General features: G+C 39.4%; 1 long non-coding RNA gene across 1 annotated transcript; it reads right to left on the reverse strand.

Annotated features, from left to right (window-relative positions):
• Window positions 1–2,912: 2,912 nt before the first annotated feature.
• On the reverse strand, window positions 2,913–17,855 carry LOC113932915. The gene is made up of 3 exons (XR_003523165.1): window positions 17,771–17,855; window positions 6,206–6,332; window positions 2,913–2,967 (listed from the first exon to the last, which is right to left on the reverse strand). It is a non-coding gene; the product is annotated as an uncharacterized LOC113932915 (long non-coding RNA).
• Window positions 17,856–19,176: the final 1,321 nt, after the last annotated feature.

Below are 19,176 nucleotides of genomic sequence, written 5' to 3' on the forward strand. Positions count from 1 at the left end.
CTTAAAAATACAGATGATCTGGTAATGCCAAGTAGACTTCCATGACCACAATGTCTTCCTTTTACAACCTTTACTTTTTTTTTTTTTTTTTTGGTGGTGAAATATACATAACACGGGCACCTGGGTGGCTCAGTCAGTTAAGCATCTGCCTTCGGCTCAGGTCATGATCCCGGGGTCCTGGGATCGAGCCCCATGTCAGGCTAGCTGCTCAGCGGGGAGCCTGCTTCTCCCTCTCCCCTCTGCTCATGCTCTCTCTCTAAAATAAATAAATAAAATCTTTAATATATATATATACATAACATACAATTAACCATTTTAGCCTTTTTTAAGTGTGTAATTCGGTGACATTAAGAACATTCACTATGGTGCGCCTGGGTGGCTCAGTTGGTTAAGCGACTGCCTTCGGCTCAGGTCATGATCCCAGGGTCCTGGGATCGAGCCCGACATCGGGCTCGCTGCTCAGTGGGGAGCCTGCTTCTCCCTTTCTCACTCCCCCTGCCTTTGTTCCCGCTCTCGCTGTCTCTCTCTGTGTCAAATAAATAAATAAAATCTTTAAAAAAAAAAAAAAGAACATTCACTATGTTGTGCAACTATCACCACTATCCATTTCCAGAACTTTCCCATCAACTCCCTGAGATTCCCTCCCCTCCTCTAACCCCTAGTAGCCTCTGTTATACTTTTCTGTCTCTATGATTTTGCCTACTCTAAGAACCTCAAATAAGAAGAATCATACATATTTATCCTTCTGTGTCTGGCTTATTTCACTGAGCATAACATTTTCAAGGTTCATCCATGTTGTAGGATATCAGAATTTAATTTCTTTTTAAGACTGAAAAACATCCCATTGTATGTACTTACCACATTGTGTTTATCCATTTATCTGTTGATAGACACTTGGGATGTTTCCACCTTTCGGCTACTGTGAACAATACTGCTATGAACATTGATGTACAAGTTTTCCGTTTGAATCTCTGTTTTTAATTCTTTTGGTATATACCTAAAAGTGAAACTGCTGGATCATATGGTAATTCTATGTCATCCAGTGGGTAAGATGGGTAGAAATATTTAAAATTCTTGAATGGCTAAAAATACTTTTATCCTATCTTCAAATTTAATTGGTAGTTTACCTGGGAACAAAATTCTGGGTTGAGAATCATTTCCCTTCCAGATATTGAGACATTGCTTCATTTGCTCTAAGCTTCCGATTTTGCTTTGGAAATGTCTGATGCCATTGGGATTTTCAATTCATTATATGGGATCTGATTTTTCTTCTCTGTAAGGTTTTTGTTTTCTAAACTTTGCAAAGATATTTTTTTAGAACAGTTTTTGAGTTTTACAGCAAAATTGAGGGGAAGGTACAGAGATTTCCCATATACCCCCTGCCCTAATGCATGCATAGCCTCCTCATTATCAGCATCTCCCATCAGAGTGGTATAATTGTTACAATTGATGAACTTACATTGACACATCATATCACCCAAAGTCCATAGTTTACATAGAGTTCACTCCTGGTGTTGTATGTTCTATGGGTCTGGACAAATGTATAATCACATGTATCCATCATTATGGTGTCGTACAGAGTATTTTTACTGCACTGAAAATCCTCTATGCTCCACGTATTCATCCCTCTTTTCCCCTCCCCACAACCCCTGACAACCACTGATCTTTTTACTGTCTCCTTAGTTTTGTCTTTTCCAGAGTGCTGTGTAGTTGGAATCATATAGTAGGTAGCCTTTTCAGATTGGCTCTGTCACTTAGGAATATGCATTTAGGATTTCTCCATGTCACTTCATGCCTTGCTAGCTCATTTCTTTTCACCGCTGAATTATATTCCTTTGTTTAGATGTACCACAGTTTATCCATTCACCTACTAAGAGACATCTTGATTGCTTCCAAGTATTGGCAACTATGAAGAAAGCTGCTATAAACATCTGTGTGCAGGTTTTTGTAAGTTTTCAACTCCTTTGGGTAAATACCAAGGAGTGCAGATGCTGAATCATATACTAAGAGTATGTTTAGTTTTTGTTAGAAATCACCAAACTGTCTTCCAAAATGGCTGCATCAATTGCATTCCTATCAACAATGAATAAGAGTTCCTGTTGCTCCAAATCCTCATCAGCATTTGGTATTGTCGATGAGTGCTCTGGATTTTGGCCATTATAATAGTACCTCACTGTTGTTTTAATTTCTGTAAGCTTTTAGAATATTCTCGTACTTTGTCTTCTGAAATTTCATGGTGCTGTATCTTGGCATGGAATGTTTTCTCATCTGTTATTATTAGGCACAATGCCTATTAACTCAGCCCCTTTTAAGCTAGGATGTTTTGGTTTTGGTGTATTATAATTTCCTCCTCTTCATTCTCTGGAACTTCAATTATTCATATGTTGAAACTCCTGAACTGATCTTACTTTCTTATCTTTTCTCTCATATTTACACCTCTTTGTCTTTTTGTCTTAATTTCTGAAAGATTTCTTCAACTCTGTCTTCAAACTTGTCCACTGAATTTGCTTCCCAGCTTCTAATTTCTAAGACCTACTGTTTCTGTCCCTTTTTAAGGCATCCTATTCTTTTGTGCATATAATATATCAGTTCCTCTCTCTAAGGCTATTCATAGCTGTTTTCTTTCTACTCTCTGACTCTTTTTATTTTGCTTTCCTTATCCCTGCCCCATCCCCACACCCCCACGTGTGTTGTTCATTTTGGTCTCTGTCTTTCATTTTGGAGAATTTCCTCCAAATGTCTGGTTCCTTGGCTGTCTGTTCATATTAAAGAATATGGCATTAATAAGCTAATCTTAAATACCAGGTTCCAGAGAAGGTTGGTGCATGGAAAGCTTCATCACAGGGTGATGTGGCTTCAAGCTGGCTTTGTCACTGATACAACCTATAAATGCTGGCATCTGTAGGTCTTTTTTTTTTTCTGGGGCTGTTAGTTTCAGCAAAGAAGAATCTTTTCCTGCCAGGCTGACTGTGGGGAGAAGAGAGATATAAGCTTGACTGTTGGGCATTCTAAACACTTAGCTAGGTAAAGGTTGCAAGGGTCCAGAAAATGTCATAGGCTTCAGAATACCACACAATTACTAAGTTTTGGAGAGTTGATAGGACTCTGTTTTTTTATGTGGTTTTTTTTTTCCTTTTTCTCAATATAAAGTCTTACTTAGAATGGAAAATTTCAGAAGCTAAAATAACTCTACTGCGTATTTTAGACAGGGGAACAGGTTGGCCTTTTGTCACAATGAAGCAAAATATTCCTAAAAAAAAAAAAAAGCCTGCTTTTTCTGAAGTTTGCCAGTTTGGATGTTTGTCATGCCCCAGAAACTGCTGGTAACAGCCCAGGATGGTAAGGGGGAATAAGAAAGTTTGGATCTGTCTGTGGATGTTGAAACTCTGAAGCTCGGCCAAGACATGAAGTCATTTTAGGGTCTAAGAAATGGAAGTAAAAGCTTAGAACATCACTAAATTGTAACAGATAAACTGAATTCCAACCAAAAATACAGATATCTTACAAGATTGTGTTCACAAGCAAATGTTTGCACTATTGTACTGAGACATTGGAGAAATGCAAACGGGGCCTGAGGTTTGAGTTGCTGCTGCCAACCAAAATATATGTTCTAGAAAACAAGAGGAATGGGTTTTTGAAGGGCAGAAAGAAAGCAGTTCTGTCTGATGTTAAAGTAAACACACCTGCAACCAAGTAATTATTCAGCAATATAAAAATACTGCCTGTACAATATAGTCCAAATCAAAAAAGAGCTTGGGTTTTGATTTATGTATCATAAATTAGCTGATAATGAGAGATGCATTTTTATAAGAAGTTACATAAACGCTTTTTCTAAATCATCTAAGATTTTGGAAAAGTCCCCAAATTTTATGTTTTGTCCTTTAAAATTTAAAGACTGAGATTGAGTTTCTAGAGAGGGAAAGTTGACCTGGGTACATTTAGGAGAAGCAGAATATTTGGATTCTCACTATTCTCTTTTGGGTGACTCCAAACTCCAGTATTTTTTATTTAAAAAAATTTTTTTATGTTTTTATTTTATTTATTTATTTATTTTTTTAAGTAAGTTCTACATCCAATGTAGGGCTTGAACTCATGATCCTGAGGTCAAGAGTCGAGTGCTCTATCAACTGAGCCAGCCAGGCATCCCCAAACTCCAATAATTTTTAAAGGTGAGATAATGCTATATTCTGAGCCTTTTATTCTGAGGTGGTCCGAGTGGTCTAAACAGTGTTTGATCAAAGTCTTATTCTTTTGAGATTTATGGTGCCCCATTTAACTTCTGGGTAACTGTTGGCACCTGGTTGGCATGTCATATCCTTCTCTTCAGATTACTGAAAGACAGCTTCCCGGAAATTTATCTTCAGTTAATAATTAAAGATACATACACACATTTAGAGGGAGTCACAATAGCAAAATATTGGAGGCTATCTAAATAATCTGTGAGGGATTGGAAAGGGGGGATTCATCCAGAAAAAGAAAAAAAAAAGAAAAAAGAAAAAAAAAGTCTGCCAGCTTTGCCAGGGTTTGACTTACTGTGTTTATATGTTTACTGCCTAAATATGTAGTAAGTTAAAATGATAGTAAAACCATATAAAAATACCTGGAAGTAAAATGAAAATCCAGTTGACCCTAGATGTCTGGTTTACCTGATGCCAAGAATCTGAGATAGTTTGTTTGGAGGTATGATGTATATATATAAAGTACACAGATCTTAAACTAGATGAACTTTTATACATGTATATATACACACATATGTAACCACCATCTAGGGCTAGACACACAGTATTTCCAGCACCCCTGGAGGGATCCACCTGCCATTCATCTTCTCAGTCAAATCCTAACTCAAGTCCTGACCCCGGTAACCTCTAGTCTGACTATCTACAGTTTTAAAAAATATTGGGCAAACAGCTAGATCTCTCCAGTTATAAGAAGGTTTGGTTTCAAAATACTTGGGCTTAATGTTTCATTTGTTTTCTGTATTGTTCAGTCTCAGTACTACACCCACGGAGGGAATCAATTTCTTTCCTGTCCTTTTTCTGTCAGTTTCTGTAATTTTCCACAAAGGATGAGGAAAACAAAAATTTCTCCTCCTATCCTTTTATCTCCTGGGAACTACTGAAACATCTCTTCACCTACTTGAATTTCTCTTTTAAGTGGCAGAATAAGAACCACAAAAGGAACTGTTAACAACAAACAACAAAGAGTTTAATTAACAACCTCTTAGCTCACTTCAAAGGAGTGAACAGTACATGTAAAAGAATAAAATGAAATACATGGTAGTAATATAAAAAGTCTTAAAAATGCTCATGGCTTTTGACCCAACAATTCTATATCTAAAAATGTATTCTGAGGAATATTTAGAGATGTGTGCAGAGATTCACACACAAGGAGTTAACAACTGGAAATGAACTAAATGCCCCCAAACTAGAGAATGTTTAAATACAGTAATTCATTCAATGGAATACCACGTAATTCCTACAAATGCAACTATTGAAGTGAATTTATAAATAATCATAGTCAAGAATGTGAAATATTAAAAAAAAGCAAGTCACAAAATATTATATATACAACAGTGTCCCATTTTTGCCAGTAAAGGGCTCTGGGTTTTACCACTTAAAATCTGTGTGATCATGGATAAGTTGCTTAATATCTCTGAGGCTGAGAGTAAATTATTTTACATTTATCTGTAAAATAATGACAAAACAGCAAAAATCACATCATGTCATTGTGAAGATTATTTCACATTTATACATCTTGTTAACTATGATTAATACTAATTTGTTATTAATATTAATTTGCTATTATTAATATGTTAACATACTAACCAATTGCATGTTAAACACTATAAAATTGCATGTTCTTAATGTAATTTCTGTGCTTACAATTTTGAAATGATACCCAACTATTTTTTCCTCATAATGGCAGAAATATTTTGCCTGTGAAGCCATAATCCATTTATTCTCTTTCTTCTTACCTACTATATAAATTTTGGATTATTTTAGGCTGTCAATAAATCTTAGTGAAAATAAGGCATTATAAAACCATCCTGAAGACAAGATTGCAATAATAACTTAGAGTAAGTTAAACATTAATTTATCCTTTCGAGAATAATAAACACACCTAGAAGGGCCTTAAGAGTTCATAAATTTCCCTTAGTTCAAGACTTTTATTTTATCAAGAGATGAAGGAACAGAGGTTCACTTACTTTGCTTAACCTTCTTCCTAAGTGACAGGGCTGGGGCTTGAACCTGGTTTTGTTGACTGCATTCTCAACTCTGTCTTCTGGGTGCAGGCATCCAGCAATTACATGTGATAAAGTATTCAATTCAATGCTGTCGATGATAAATCAGAAAATTGCTGAGCTTTTTAAGGTGAATAAAAATACATTCTGGATGGCTAAAAATATGCAACATTACTAAGCAGAACTTTTCATTCGTAGCTATTTTCTTTACCTATGCAATTTAGAAGCATAATGATCCTGAAAGAGACAGTACATTAAAAAAAACAAATCAACTAAAACTCACTGTATGATTCATTGTCCTTTGGATGTAATTTTCCCCTGAGAAATGTCACCAATAAGAAGGCTCTTCATTGGAAAATTACACTTTTTAAAAAATATCTTCTAGGGGCGCCTGGGCGGCTCAGATGGTTAAGTGTCTGCCTTCGGCTGGGGTCATGGTCCCAGGGTCCTGGGATCGAGCCCCGCATCGGGCTCCCTGCTCAGCAGGAAGCCTGCTTCTCCCTCTCCTGCTCCCCCTGCTTGTGTTCCCTCTCTCGCTGTGTCTCTTTCTGTCAAATAAATAAATAAAATCTTAAAAAAAAAAAAATCTCTTCTAATCCTCTTATAGATGTATGCACTTCTCCTGCAAATGTAATACATACCTTTACAACCTAAACACTTTTTGGTCCTTTTGAGGGTTTTTTTCTGTCTCAGCCTTTTATTCTTTTTACTTTAGTTTTTAACAATTGTCTTTCAAATTGATCAGTGGGAGTTTTGTAGTCTCTTTTCATTTTCTTTCTGTGTTCTGAGAGTAATTCTTTTTCATAGTTTGACTAACCTTGTTTTCTTGCTTATGCAAATGCATTACTAATTCTCACCATTTTTGCTTTTTATATCTTTTCCATTTCCTGACTCTATCCATACCTTAATTTCCAAGATGACTCTCCATGTTTTTTCTAAATATCTTGTCATTTCTTTACATCCCTAAATTATCACATCCCTTACAGATCTGAGTAATCACACAATTGCTCACCCATCAGTGCAGGGTGTTGGACTGGATTACATTGTGAGTACTTCTCCATATTAAAAGATTTAACTAGTCTCCATCCATACTTCATTTATACTTTATAATATCACTTCCCTATCTAAAATTGAAGAAACCGTTTTATTTATTTATTTATTTATTTATTTATTTTTAAAGGTCTTATTTATTTATTCGAGAGCGAGCGCGAGCATGAGCGGGGTGGAGGGCCAGAGGGAGAGGGAGAAAAGGACTCCCCATTGAGCAGGGAGCCCCAGGACCCTGTGATTGTGACCTGAGCCAAAGGCACATGCTGAACCAACTGAACCACCCAGGGGCCCTGAAACCATTTTGTTCTATTAGGCAATTCCCACCTCGTAAGTTTCAGATTTACAAACAACTACCCTACCCTCGTACACCAAGACCCACAGGAAGGCCCGCATCAAAACACCGGATCCTTTAGAGAAGCAAAGGAGGAAGGAGGCTGCCAGAAGAAGGAATGGCTAGGAGATCTGTCCTGGAAGAAACTTGCTACAAAACACCCTCCTCCACACTTTTCACAACTCCCATCGTGTCCCCCTAGGAAAGTTAAGGGACATTAACCACAGATGACCTGGAGCCAGAGCGTGAGTCCAACAGCTTCCTAATACCTGGCAGGGACATGAGGCCTGGAAACTCTGCTCAAGACAAGGGGAAACCCTCCTCTGGCTTTTCCTTGCTTTTCCTCTTGTCTTCCGGGTCTTTCCTTTTGCTCTCTCCTCCTCTGTTCTCTTGCCTTTTGCTGTTCATTTCTCCCAGGGCTCAGAACTCAGGCTGCTTCTCACAGCATTATTGCAAAGCTAGAGTTTTTAATAGTTAAACAGACTTCTATGGGCCACTCTTGGAACTTAACCTCCAATTACCACATTGCTTCTGAGGGAAGGGGTTGGCCAGTTACAAAGCCAAACAAAGAAAGCCATTAGTGAATGCAAAGAAGGAAAACAATCGAATTTGTAAATTGAAAACTCTTTGTTGTTTTTGTTTTGGGGCTTAGAACTTGTATCCTATTTTCAAGTTTTTGCTCTTCCCAACTAAATATTTATGTTTTCCAGTTCTTCAAAATCATGTAAGCCTTTCAGGAAGTGCTTTGGAATTTCGCTTAAATCTGCTTCTTTTGGGGTGTTCTCTTTCTTACTCTTGATTTTACATAGTCTTCCTGGACTGTTCTCTGTTAGCCAGACTCATTGTGCTGTCACTTTTGTCCTTTTTGATCACCTGGTTCGCTTGTGTCCCCTCGCCGTTCCTACTGCTGTAGGTCAGTCCTTGTCACGGCCTGCGTCTGGGCACACAAATCCAACCCCCTTGTCATATCAACACGAGTACTTTTATGTCTACTTGTTATCTCTTTAGTATTTTGAAGTGCCATCTCTGTCCTCTGCTAACCACCTTATTTTTTCCTTAACATGTATTAATTTTTAAGATACTTTACTTTCTCTTCCCACCACTTCATTTTATGGAAGGGGCGTATCTGAGAGAGGTCTTTTTCTCTTTGGTGGCTGAAGTTAATATTTGTCTTTCTGGCGATTTTTTTTTTTAATTTTTTTTTAGAAGACTTTATTTTTAAGCAATCTCCGCACCCAACATGGAGCTTGAACCCACAACCCTGAGATCAAGAATCTCACACTCCACTGACTGAGCCAGCCATCTTCCTGGCGACTCTTAAGTGTCCTAACAGACTTCACTATCTTCATCCTCTCTTCCTTTCTTATCTCTCACTTAGGCTATGTGTTGTTGCCATTGTGTGTGGGTCTCCTCTACGCAGCGACCTCTCTTCTTCTTCTATCATTTTTAGGAAAACTTTTCATGCATCCACATGAGCTTCTCATCCAGAGTTTGGTCCTTACTGGTGTAGAGACACCACCAGAACTACACATACTAGATGTATGATTCCCACTTGAAACACTGTAAAACGGCCTTTGCTTGTGTTAAAGGGCTACTCCAGAATGCCTTACTCTATCTGTAGATAGAGTCAAGACTGGACAAGAGCACCACTAAAAGCTCTGGCAGGTGTCAGCGTCTTTGCCTAGGTTGTTCACACTGCCCTACTTCAGCAGGATGCACATGGTGACTTGCTCCGTGGAGCCCCTGCTCATCAGTAATTCTGAGGGTTGTATTAGCTTTCAGGCTGTAAAATGATAACCTCCTAGGGCTAACAGGAGAATGGGAAAAGTTAAGGACTAGGGAAGTATGCAATGTTTTGTTTTGTTTTTTAAATGCCAGGATGGAGAAAGGCAAGACTTCTGTTTTCTTGCATTAAGGGTGACTGTGTGCTGAAGATGGGAAAGTAGGGGGACTGTGTGCGTTCAGAATATGACAGCCAAGATGGGTAAAGAAGTAGAGGGATGATTTTCTCTTCCGATCTCTTCTCTTGTAAGAAACTGTCATTGTATTTCTTTGTCTTTGATTCTCAGTTGTAGTTTATAATGACCTTCGCTTTCTGTTTATATAACATGATGACTCAGTAGTGTATTACCAAAGATTATTGCCACTAAAGGCTTTGCCTTACTGTACACTCAACTATAGTTTAATGATATCCCAGTACAATACTATGGGCTGATATGCCTTAGTTATGGTTATTTTATTCCTAATTAGCACGATTAATTTAGGCTTTTATATTTCACATGCCCTTGTATTTCTTTTAAAAGTTCTTCTCCCTCTGTATTCAATGTAAATGAGGCATTATGTGTTTGCATTGTATTTATGAAGCACATACCATGTGCATTTCATATTCATTATGTATTAGCACCTAACAAATTGCCTGGCACATCTTTTAAAAATATGTATAGCTTTTTTGAGATATAATTTACATACCATATAGTTCACCCATTTAAAGTGTGTAATTCAGGGCGCCTGGGTGGCTCAGTTGGTTAAGCGACTGCCTTCGGCTCAGGTCATGATCCTGGAGTCCCGGGATCGAGTCCCACATCGGGCTTCCTGCTCAGCAGGGAGTCTGCTTCTCCCTCTGACCCTCTTCCCTCTTGTGCTTTCTATCTCTCATTCTCTCTCTCTCTCTCAAATAAATAAATAAAATCTTTAAAAAAATAAAAATAAAAAAAAATAAAGTGTGTAATTCAGTGGCTTTTCATATACTCACTAAGTTGCACAACTAACACCATGATAAATTTTAGAATTTAGAATTTTCATCATCCCAAAAAGAAACCTGTACCTCTTAGCTCTCACCTCCAAAACTCTCCCCTCAACCCCTCTTCAGCCCCAGGCAACCACTAGTCTAATTTCTGTCTCTATTGACTTGCCTATTTTGCACATTTTATATAAGTGGATACACACATGGTCTTTTGTGACTGGTTTGTCTCAGTATAATGTTTTCAAGGCTTGTCTATATTGTAGCATGTATTAATACTTCATTCACATTTATTGCTAAATTAAATTGCACTGTAAGAAAATACCATAGTTTATTTATCCATTTATCAGGTGATGGACATTTGGGTTTTTTCTACTTTTTGAGTATTGTGAATAATGCTGCTATGAACGTTCATGTACACACTTTTTTGTGGGCATTTGTTTTTGTTTCTCTTGGGTATGTACCTGGGAATGGAATTGCTGGGTCATATGATAACTCTATATTTAACCTTTGGGGAACTACCAGACTGTTTTCCAAAGTGGCTGCATCATTTTACATTCCTGCTAACATTGCATGAGGTTCCAATTTCTCTATAGCCTCACCAATACTTTTTATTATCCATCTTTCTGATTATAGCCAGTCTAGTGGATGTGTAGTGGTATCTCACTGTGGTTTTGATTTGCATTTCTCTGATAGCAAATGATATTGAATATCTTTTCAAATGCTTATTGGACATTTGTATATCTTTGGAGAAATGTCTACTTAAATCCTTTGTGCCTGGCACATTTTAAGCACTTGAGAAATTTCTCAAATAATTAGATTAATTATAAAATTAAATCACCATAGTAACCAGGCTAAGTAGATTTTATTATCTCGGTTTTATAGACCAAGATTAGAAGGTGAGATGATTTACCCAAGGCCACATCAATGGTCAGTTGCTTATTTAAGCTTTTGGATCCTATCTCTCTCTTACTAGGGACAAAATGCTTTGGGTGATGGCCTCACTGTATATCTATAAAGGATACAGCCAGGGTGAGTATGTCCTCTGATAATGGCCACTTTGTATCTTGCCAACCGTCCCACAAAAGACCACAAATCAGAATACACGTACTTGACTTTGAATTAATCTATCAGTTCAGTACATTTCATTCTTGTAGAGTTAATTTGTTACCTTGTCTTCTATTCCGTTAGTTTTCAAGCCACATTTCAAGTGATTACAGACTGGCTTATTTAGCCAGTTTCAGAGATAAGATTAAGAAAGAATAGTTAAAGCTTGTTTTCCTTCACTTTTAACATTTGTAGGAAGACCATTCTTAGATATGTCAAAGGCCCTTAAAAAGATATAGTTTATTTAATGATCAAAGAGGAAGATAACTGGCATTCATATCAGTCTTTGCTTTTTTTTTTTTTTTTAAGATTTTACTTATTTATTTGAGAGAGAGCACAAGTAGGGGGGAGAACAGAGGAAGCAGGAGAAGCAGATTCTCCACTGAGCAGGGAGCCCAACACGGGGCTCGATCCCAGGACCCCAGGATCATGACCTAAGCTGAAGGCAGACGCTTAACCAACTGAGCCACCCAGGAGCCCCAGTCCTTATTTTTAAAACAACATGCGTTGTGAATTTCTAGTGTCCAGCTCTGTAAAGGAAAACAGAGTACTCTTTAATTCCTTTGGCAGACCCCATCTACTGTCCCCAGACGCTGCTGAATTATCTCCAGCTCATCCCTTCACCCTCCTGTATGTTGCTTCTTCTCCCTGCTCAGTTTCACCATGAAGGTCGGTTCTGCAGTTCCTGAACAGTGGTGGGATTTTCCTTGAGTGGCAGAGTTTGCTGCAGGAAGTGCTCGGGCCAGTCAGCAGCCCTGTCCGTTGGTCCCAGAAGTGGCACCATGACATGGTGAAGAGCACAGCATGTTTTCTGCCCTGCTGCCCGCTGGCGGAGGCTTAACCGTACAGATGTGGAGCAGCCTTGGAAATCTGCCAATGTAAATGAATGGAAACGCTCATCATTTGCCCACATTGCACCACTGACCTGGGTGTTGAACTGAATCCAGCTCCAATTTTACTTCCTCTGGCCTTTCACTAAATATTAAATGACTGAGGTAGAATTTTTATTATGTGTGCTTGTGTGCTCTTCCCTGGCTTTGGAGCAATGTGTTCTTTTCATAGACCTGAGGTGTGTTATTGGAGCTTTTTGTTTCTCCCAGATGCATTAAGATTGCTTTAGTCAAAATAAAACTCAGCTTCATTCTGGGCCAAGCAGCAGGAAAGCAATTTAGTATGAGCACACACAGGACACTTAGGGCGGTGGCTTTCTGTCGGAAGATGTTATGGTGTCAAGTGTGGTGTTCCATGGGACAGTGTTAGTTGATATTTTAGCTACTTATGCAGAGTCAGAATCCTGTGAGCTCTAAGATCACACAACTGGCTGAGAACTGGCTAGTAACTGAGAGTTCACCTCATCTGGCCTCTTATCTAATGAAAAATTGTCTCCATTGTGACCCTAAGGGATGGCCACTCAGTACCCACTGAAATGCTTTGGTGATGGGGAGCTCACTCCTTACCGGTAGATAGGTCTATTTCACTGCTGGAAACTTCTGGTTCTTAGAATGTTCTTCCTTATACTGTGATTTTCGGATGTCCCTAGACTTTCCTTTCAAAGGAAGTCTTTTATTCTAACAATAATATTGTCAGAAAACCAGTTCGTACAGAAGATAAATCATTACACTTCCCACTTTGAAATGTTCAGTGGGTGGTGGCACTGCAAATTCCCAAAAGCTAACTCCTAAACCAACCACAAACCAATTACTCCATCCACCACATTAGATCTCTGGAAATTAGAGGTGCCAAAAGCACACATTAGTCTGAGCTCCTGTTATGGAAAGTGTTGTGTGTTCTGGATTCTCAGTGTAGGCAAAGTCTTAGATTGAAGTTTTAAGAAGTTATATCAGAATTAATAGTAATATTTTTGTTATAGACTAGAAATTTAATAGAAACCATTGAAAATTGAGCTTAAAATGCCTAATTCACTGTAATTTTGGATAATTAGTCTTGCTTTGTTCTTGGCCAGTATTTTGGTATACTTTTGCTTATTACAGAAACTTTACTTTGGTGGGCACCTGGGTGGCCCAGTCGGTTAAGTGTCTGACTCTTGTTTTGGGTTCAGGTCATGATCTCAGGGTCGTGATATCGAGCCCTGGGGTGGGTTCCACACTGGGTGTAGAGCCTGCTTAAGATTCTCTCTCTCTCTGGGGGTGCCTGGGTGGCTCAGTCGGCTAAGCATCTGCCTTCAGCTCAGGTCATGATCCCAGGAGCATGGGATCGAGCCCCGAGTCGGGCTCCCTGATCAGAAGAGAATCTGCTTCTCCCTCTGCCCCTCCCCCTGCTTGTGCTCTCTCTCTCTCAAATAAATAAATAAAATCTTTTAAAAAAAAATTCTGTTTCCCTCTGCACCTCCCCCCACTCTCTCTCTAAAAAAAACTTATATATATATATATATATATATATACACATTTTTCCAAACTAGCTATTTTTTGTTACATTATTGTGCCTCTTTTCCCTTTAAATTTGAGGGTGTCATTGAAAGTTTTGGGGTCACCTATAGGAGAGGGGCCTTGGGAATCCCAGGCTGCAGTGTACAAGGGGACTTTTGAGATGGGGTGCTCATACACCTTGCTTTGCCACACAAAGTTGTCTAGTTTAACATATGTCCTGGCAAAAATATCCCAATTTTTACCCTTAATTATGCGGTCTCTCTTCTTAAAGTTCACTTTGTTCAATATTCTCCTCTTAGATGAGAATTGAAGACCAGAGAAATTGAGTGACTTTCAGAAGATGTCCAGAGCAGGGTGGTGACAGAGGAGGGCCTGTAACCACCACACCCACCTGTAGAAATGACAGTCGTTCTGTCAGCGGATCAGGCTCCCCTTTCTCCAGTGAGCATTGCATTTCTGGGGCACAGCTTGTGAGACCCTCCCAGGCAGATTGGAGTGTGTCGGCCAGTTATAAAGGCGGTCCTAGCAGCAGCCAGGGGATGTCCGTGAACGGCCCCATCTGCCCTAGGTGTTCGTTGCCCCCAAAAGGACAGCATTACCTCATGCCTGGTTCCTCCTCCAGTCTTCCTTTTCAATGAAAAAATCTTATTTTACAAACATTTGTCACCATCTGAATCACCCCCAAGTTCTCTACATGTTTATTTCCTCAGGTAACTCATGTCAGAAAATACATTCTTCCAAAGGTGTGCCCATATATTTTTGTATGTAAACATTAAAAAGAGAACTGGCTGGGGGCGCCTGGCTAGCTCAGTTGGTGGAGCATGTGACTCTTGGTCTTGGTGTTGTGAGTTTGAACCCCACATTGGGTGTAGCGATTACTTAAAAAAAGATAAGAGACAAAGAAAAGGAAAAGAAAAGAAGAAAGAAAAGGAAAGAAAATGGAATAAAAAAGAAAATTGGCTAATGATATTGGGCTGGAGAGATGAACAACAGTGGCCAGAATGCCAGGTATGAATGACAAAATCACGTTTAAGCTTCGAGACAATGTATTACTGGCGAGTAAGTCACTCAAGGTGGGGTCCCTAGTTCCTGTGTCATTAATAGGGCAGAAGGTCTCATTTAATTAAACAAATTTTAGCCTTCGGGCAGAAGCCTAAAAAGAAATCACTTCTGTTTGCTGATAGTTTCTTCCTCTTTGCCCTGACTTGGATTAATAGCAGGAGTTTGATCTTTGTTACAACATTGACACTTACGCGCGAATACACAAGGCCCAACAGCGGTGGGCGGTCCTCACCAGGAATGGGGAAAGCAGGAAACTTTCTTCAACACCTCCTTACTTTGTGTTGAGCCAGCAACTTGAGGCTGTTTCCCAAAGCTGCAGGGAGGCTGTGTTAGTGGAGAGGGAACCTGGGAAGGAGTGAGTCCTCACCCTGCTCCTAAGAGCTCTAACTGGGACCAGAATTGTCCAGCGATATCGCAGCATTGCTTAAAGACTCAAAAGGGTGTTGTGTGCATTTCACAGGCCTCTTTATTTGTCCAAATCCATTCAAATACAAGATTTGTATATATTTAGAAGGCTTGGTTATTTAAATGATCACCGAGGATTAAAAGAATCCTGGAACCTCCAAGCCCCTGCTGGGTTACTAACTTACCGGCTGTTGTGAGGGCAAATTTTTTCAACTGCTCGACCTTCCATTGCCAATGGAAATAAGCACAGAATTGGCTTCTTTTCCGAGATCTAATTAGAATTATACTTCCCAACTGGTGGTAGAAAAAACACCAAGTTACATGTGGCTTTGTGCAGGCCATTTTCTCTGTCTGCAAAGCTTTACCATCACCTGCCATGGGTCAGGATCAAGCGCTTGATCTCCCCGGATGGAAGTTATCAGCGCCTCTCCTGAAATCCGACAGCACTTTGTCTCTACCACCTAAGGTTTATAGCCTCACAGGCTGTGTACCTTATTTCTCAAGTAGAAAGCAAACTCTTTGAAAGAAGAACTGTGTTTTAGGCATCTACACATCTCTCAAATAACATAATGCTCTGGTTGGCATATAGTAGGTGCCTAGGACATATGTCTTAAATAAAAGGATGGTAAATAGAAAATGCTTAATTATAAGAGAGGTAAGTACTCTTTATTTCCTCTGAGGTTATTTTTCTCTTTAAATCTACGTCGTTCTGACATGAACTAAAGGAGGGTTCAAAGGAACTTTCTCTCAGGTGCCTTCACAGGGCCTGGAAGCTGGGGGTTGTCCTATGAAAACTAGAAATAATTCAGTTACTTGAGGTCATTTGGACAGCTCCTCATCCCCTCCCCCCACAAAACCCATAGCGAACCCATATTTATCTGGTTGTTTGTTCTTCTCTTGACTGACTGTAGTTGAACTGGTGTGTATAACTTGGACACGTAAGATCTGGAAGATATTCTCAGTCCCTCTCCCTCAGTAAGCAGAAAAATGACATTGTTACATATATTTTAATCTTTTGCATGATGCTTTTTACCTGTTCCTTCTTGTTTTATTCTCTTGTCAGTCTTTTAGGTAAGACTAGCATTTTTACCCTAATTAGACAATTACGCATCATGATGCACTAATTTGTTAACCTATGTTCACAAATCATTTAATTACTACTGCTGGCTTTGATGTGCTGTTATTATTCAGTTATGGGAGTAAATAATTCGACAGCTAACAGGAAGAAACTCATTATTTTCCGGGAGATATTGTTGTTATTTTCAGTGTTTTAAAAATACTTTAATCAAAACTTAAAAAAAAAAAACCCACTTTAATCAAAACTTTTAAGAAATCTGACATAGTGCTTTATAATCGTAGTAAATAAACAGAGTATTCACTGCTTTAATATAAACAATGATTTGGGGGCTAAATACTAGCTCCTGAATTTCCCAATGAATAGATTTCTTGAAAGAAAAAAAAAAAGAACTTTTTTTTCTTTTTCCTTCATGACAGTTCACAATCTCCCATGATGGTGTAATTTATAAAATGCAGCTTCTAATATTGATTTGTGAGGCACTTGATGGCCGGAGATAAAAGGAGCAATTTCCTTCCTATTCGGTGCTGTTGCTCAAACTTTCTTGATCTTCTAGTGCTGTTAATTCCATCTGGTAAGCACCTTAGCTCACTGCCACATCCCTGTAGGCACTTCTGGGTTCTCTCCGTACCTCTCTGATGAACAGAGAAACCGGGCTGCCAGGTGCAAACTCCCATCAGATTTTACTTCTGCTTCTGCTGAGAGTTTGCATCCAGGATCAATAATACCGTTATGCATTTATGTGCAAACATCACAATTACTCTAAGCAATTAAGTTCTTACCTTCTCTGTACTCCTCCAGTAATAACATATCCTGAGGAAGGGGCATGCCTGTCATATTATTAAGAGATAACTAGGTGAACCTTGTAATAATATTATTGACCCATACTGTTGCCATTTCTCAGAGAGCATATACATGCTCAGACTGTTATTTATCTTCCTGTGAATTTCTCCGGGGCTAAGCCTGTGCCCTCTACCTCTTAGCATCTCTGTACCCGAAAACTACCTAGCACACAGCAAGTGGGCTGTCAAAGGAATGTTTGTGGTTGCTGTGCAATAAAAGTGATTCAGTGAATAAAGTAACCTTTCTCCTAGTAATCCAAGGTGTGCATAAAATTGTTCCTTATGTTCGTTCCTGTTATGCTCAAATACCCTCTTCCTAAACTTTTCCTGAGACTTTTAGGTTGGCACTGCCTGCTTCCTTGGACTGGAAACTCACTTTCCAATGACAGAAAACCACACCAAATGAACGCTAATCCAAGGCGTAGAAATGCAGACCTTCCCTACGTCCCTTCTGTTAGGATTAAGGAAAAGCTGATCCAGTGGTATTTTTGCATTCTTTTATCCCCTAAGGGTCTATAGCCCACACTTACCTTCAGACAGCTTGCATCTTCATTTCCCCCAGAACAGAACTAGCAGGGAGAGGTGAAGGGAGCCATCTAACTCCTGAAGATTTTGATGGGAAAACTAACACCCTGTCTTGAGTTCAGCGACATTGGGTATAACCCCTTTATGACAACAGCAGAGTAACAATGCTGTGATTCCTCCTGATGAAAGCATGGAAACCAGGCTGCCTTACCAAACACAATGCTGGGGCAGCCTGGAGGCACGGGGAGTGCTGTGTGCTGCTCATCTAGCTAGTGAGGTGCTGGTATTTCTGGAAAGTCTAAAAGCCTTCTTTGTTGGAAATAACCAACCCCTTGGAATTGTAGTTGAAAATATCTATTTTTTAAAGATTTTATTTATTTATTTGAGAGAGAGAGAGAGTGAGAGTGAGAGAGAGCATGAGTGGGGTGAAGGGCAGAGGGAGAAGCAGACTCCACACTGAGCACGGAACCCCATGTGGGCCTCGATCCCAGGACTCCGGGATCATGACCTGAGCCAAAGGCAGATGCTTAACTGACTGAGCCACCCAGGTGCCCCAGAAACCTCTTTAAATGATGCTTTTGTAAGTTCATGAGCCACAGCTTAAAATAAGGGGACACCATCCTTCCTGATTTGGTCATCTCACTTGGGCTTTTTAAGAGGAGGGCCAGACGCACATGGCCTTGAGACGGCCTCATCAGAGAAGCCTAACAACCCACTCTGGCCCCTCCTGTGTCCCCTTCTTCCTCACCAGCTCTTCCTCCTAGGACCCTGATTTGAGGGCAAACAGTAGTATCAAAATATTTGACCAATCTCTTCTCCGAGTAAGGGAATGTTGTTTTTGTTTTGTTTTGTTTTTAAAGATTTTTATCCATTCATTTGACAGAGAGAGAGCGTGCACAAGCAGGGGGCGTGGTAGGCAGAGGGAGAGGGAGAAGCAGGCTCACGGCTGAGCAGGGAACCCGGCGTGGGACTCTATCCCAGGACCCCGGGGCCATGACCCGAGCCGAAGGCAGACACCCAACCGACTGAGCCACCCAGGTGCCCCTTAGTAAGGGAACGTTAAAGAAATAGGGAACAGCTCTTACCTGGCCCGTAAATACAATTAAAATGATTGCTTCAGCTGATAAGATCTAGTTGTCCTCTCTTTTTCAGTAAAAGAGAAACACCTAACCAACTACATGAATAAATGAAACCGACTATATGAATAAATACTAAGTATTAATAAATGTAGACACAAAATTATTCTGGGTGTTATGAGGTGAGGAACATTCATGATTCTTTATTCTTATTTATTTATTTATTTATTTATTTATATAATGGGGTTTTGACAATCTCCTGATTGTCATTTTCAATGTCATAAGCTGGTTTGTAGTTAGGTCTTACCTTAGAAAGTGCTTATGTTTGGAAACTT

The sequence above is a fragment of the Zalophus californianus genome, chromosome 10, assembly GCF_009762305.2.
Source record: "Zalophus californianus isolate mZalCal1 chromosome 10, mZalCal1.pri.v2, whole genome shotgun sequence".
Classification (NCBI taxonomy): Eukaryota; Metazoa; Chordata; class Mammalia; order Carnivora; family Otariidae; genus Zalophus; species Zalophus californianus.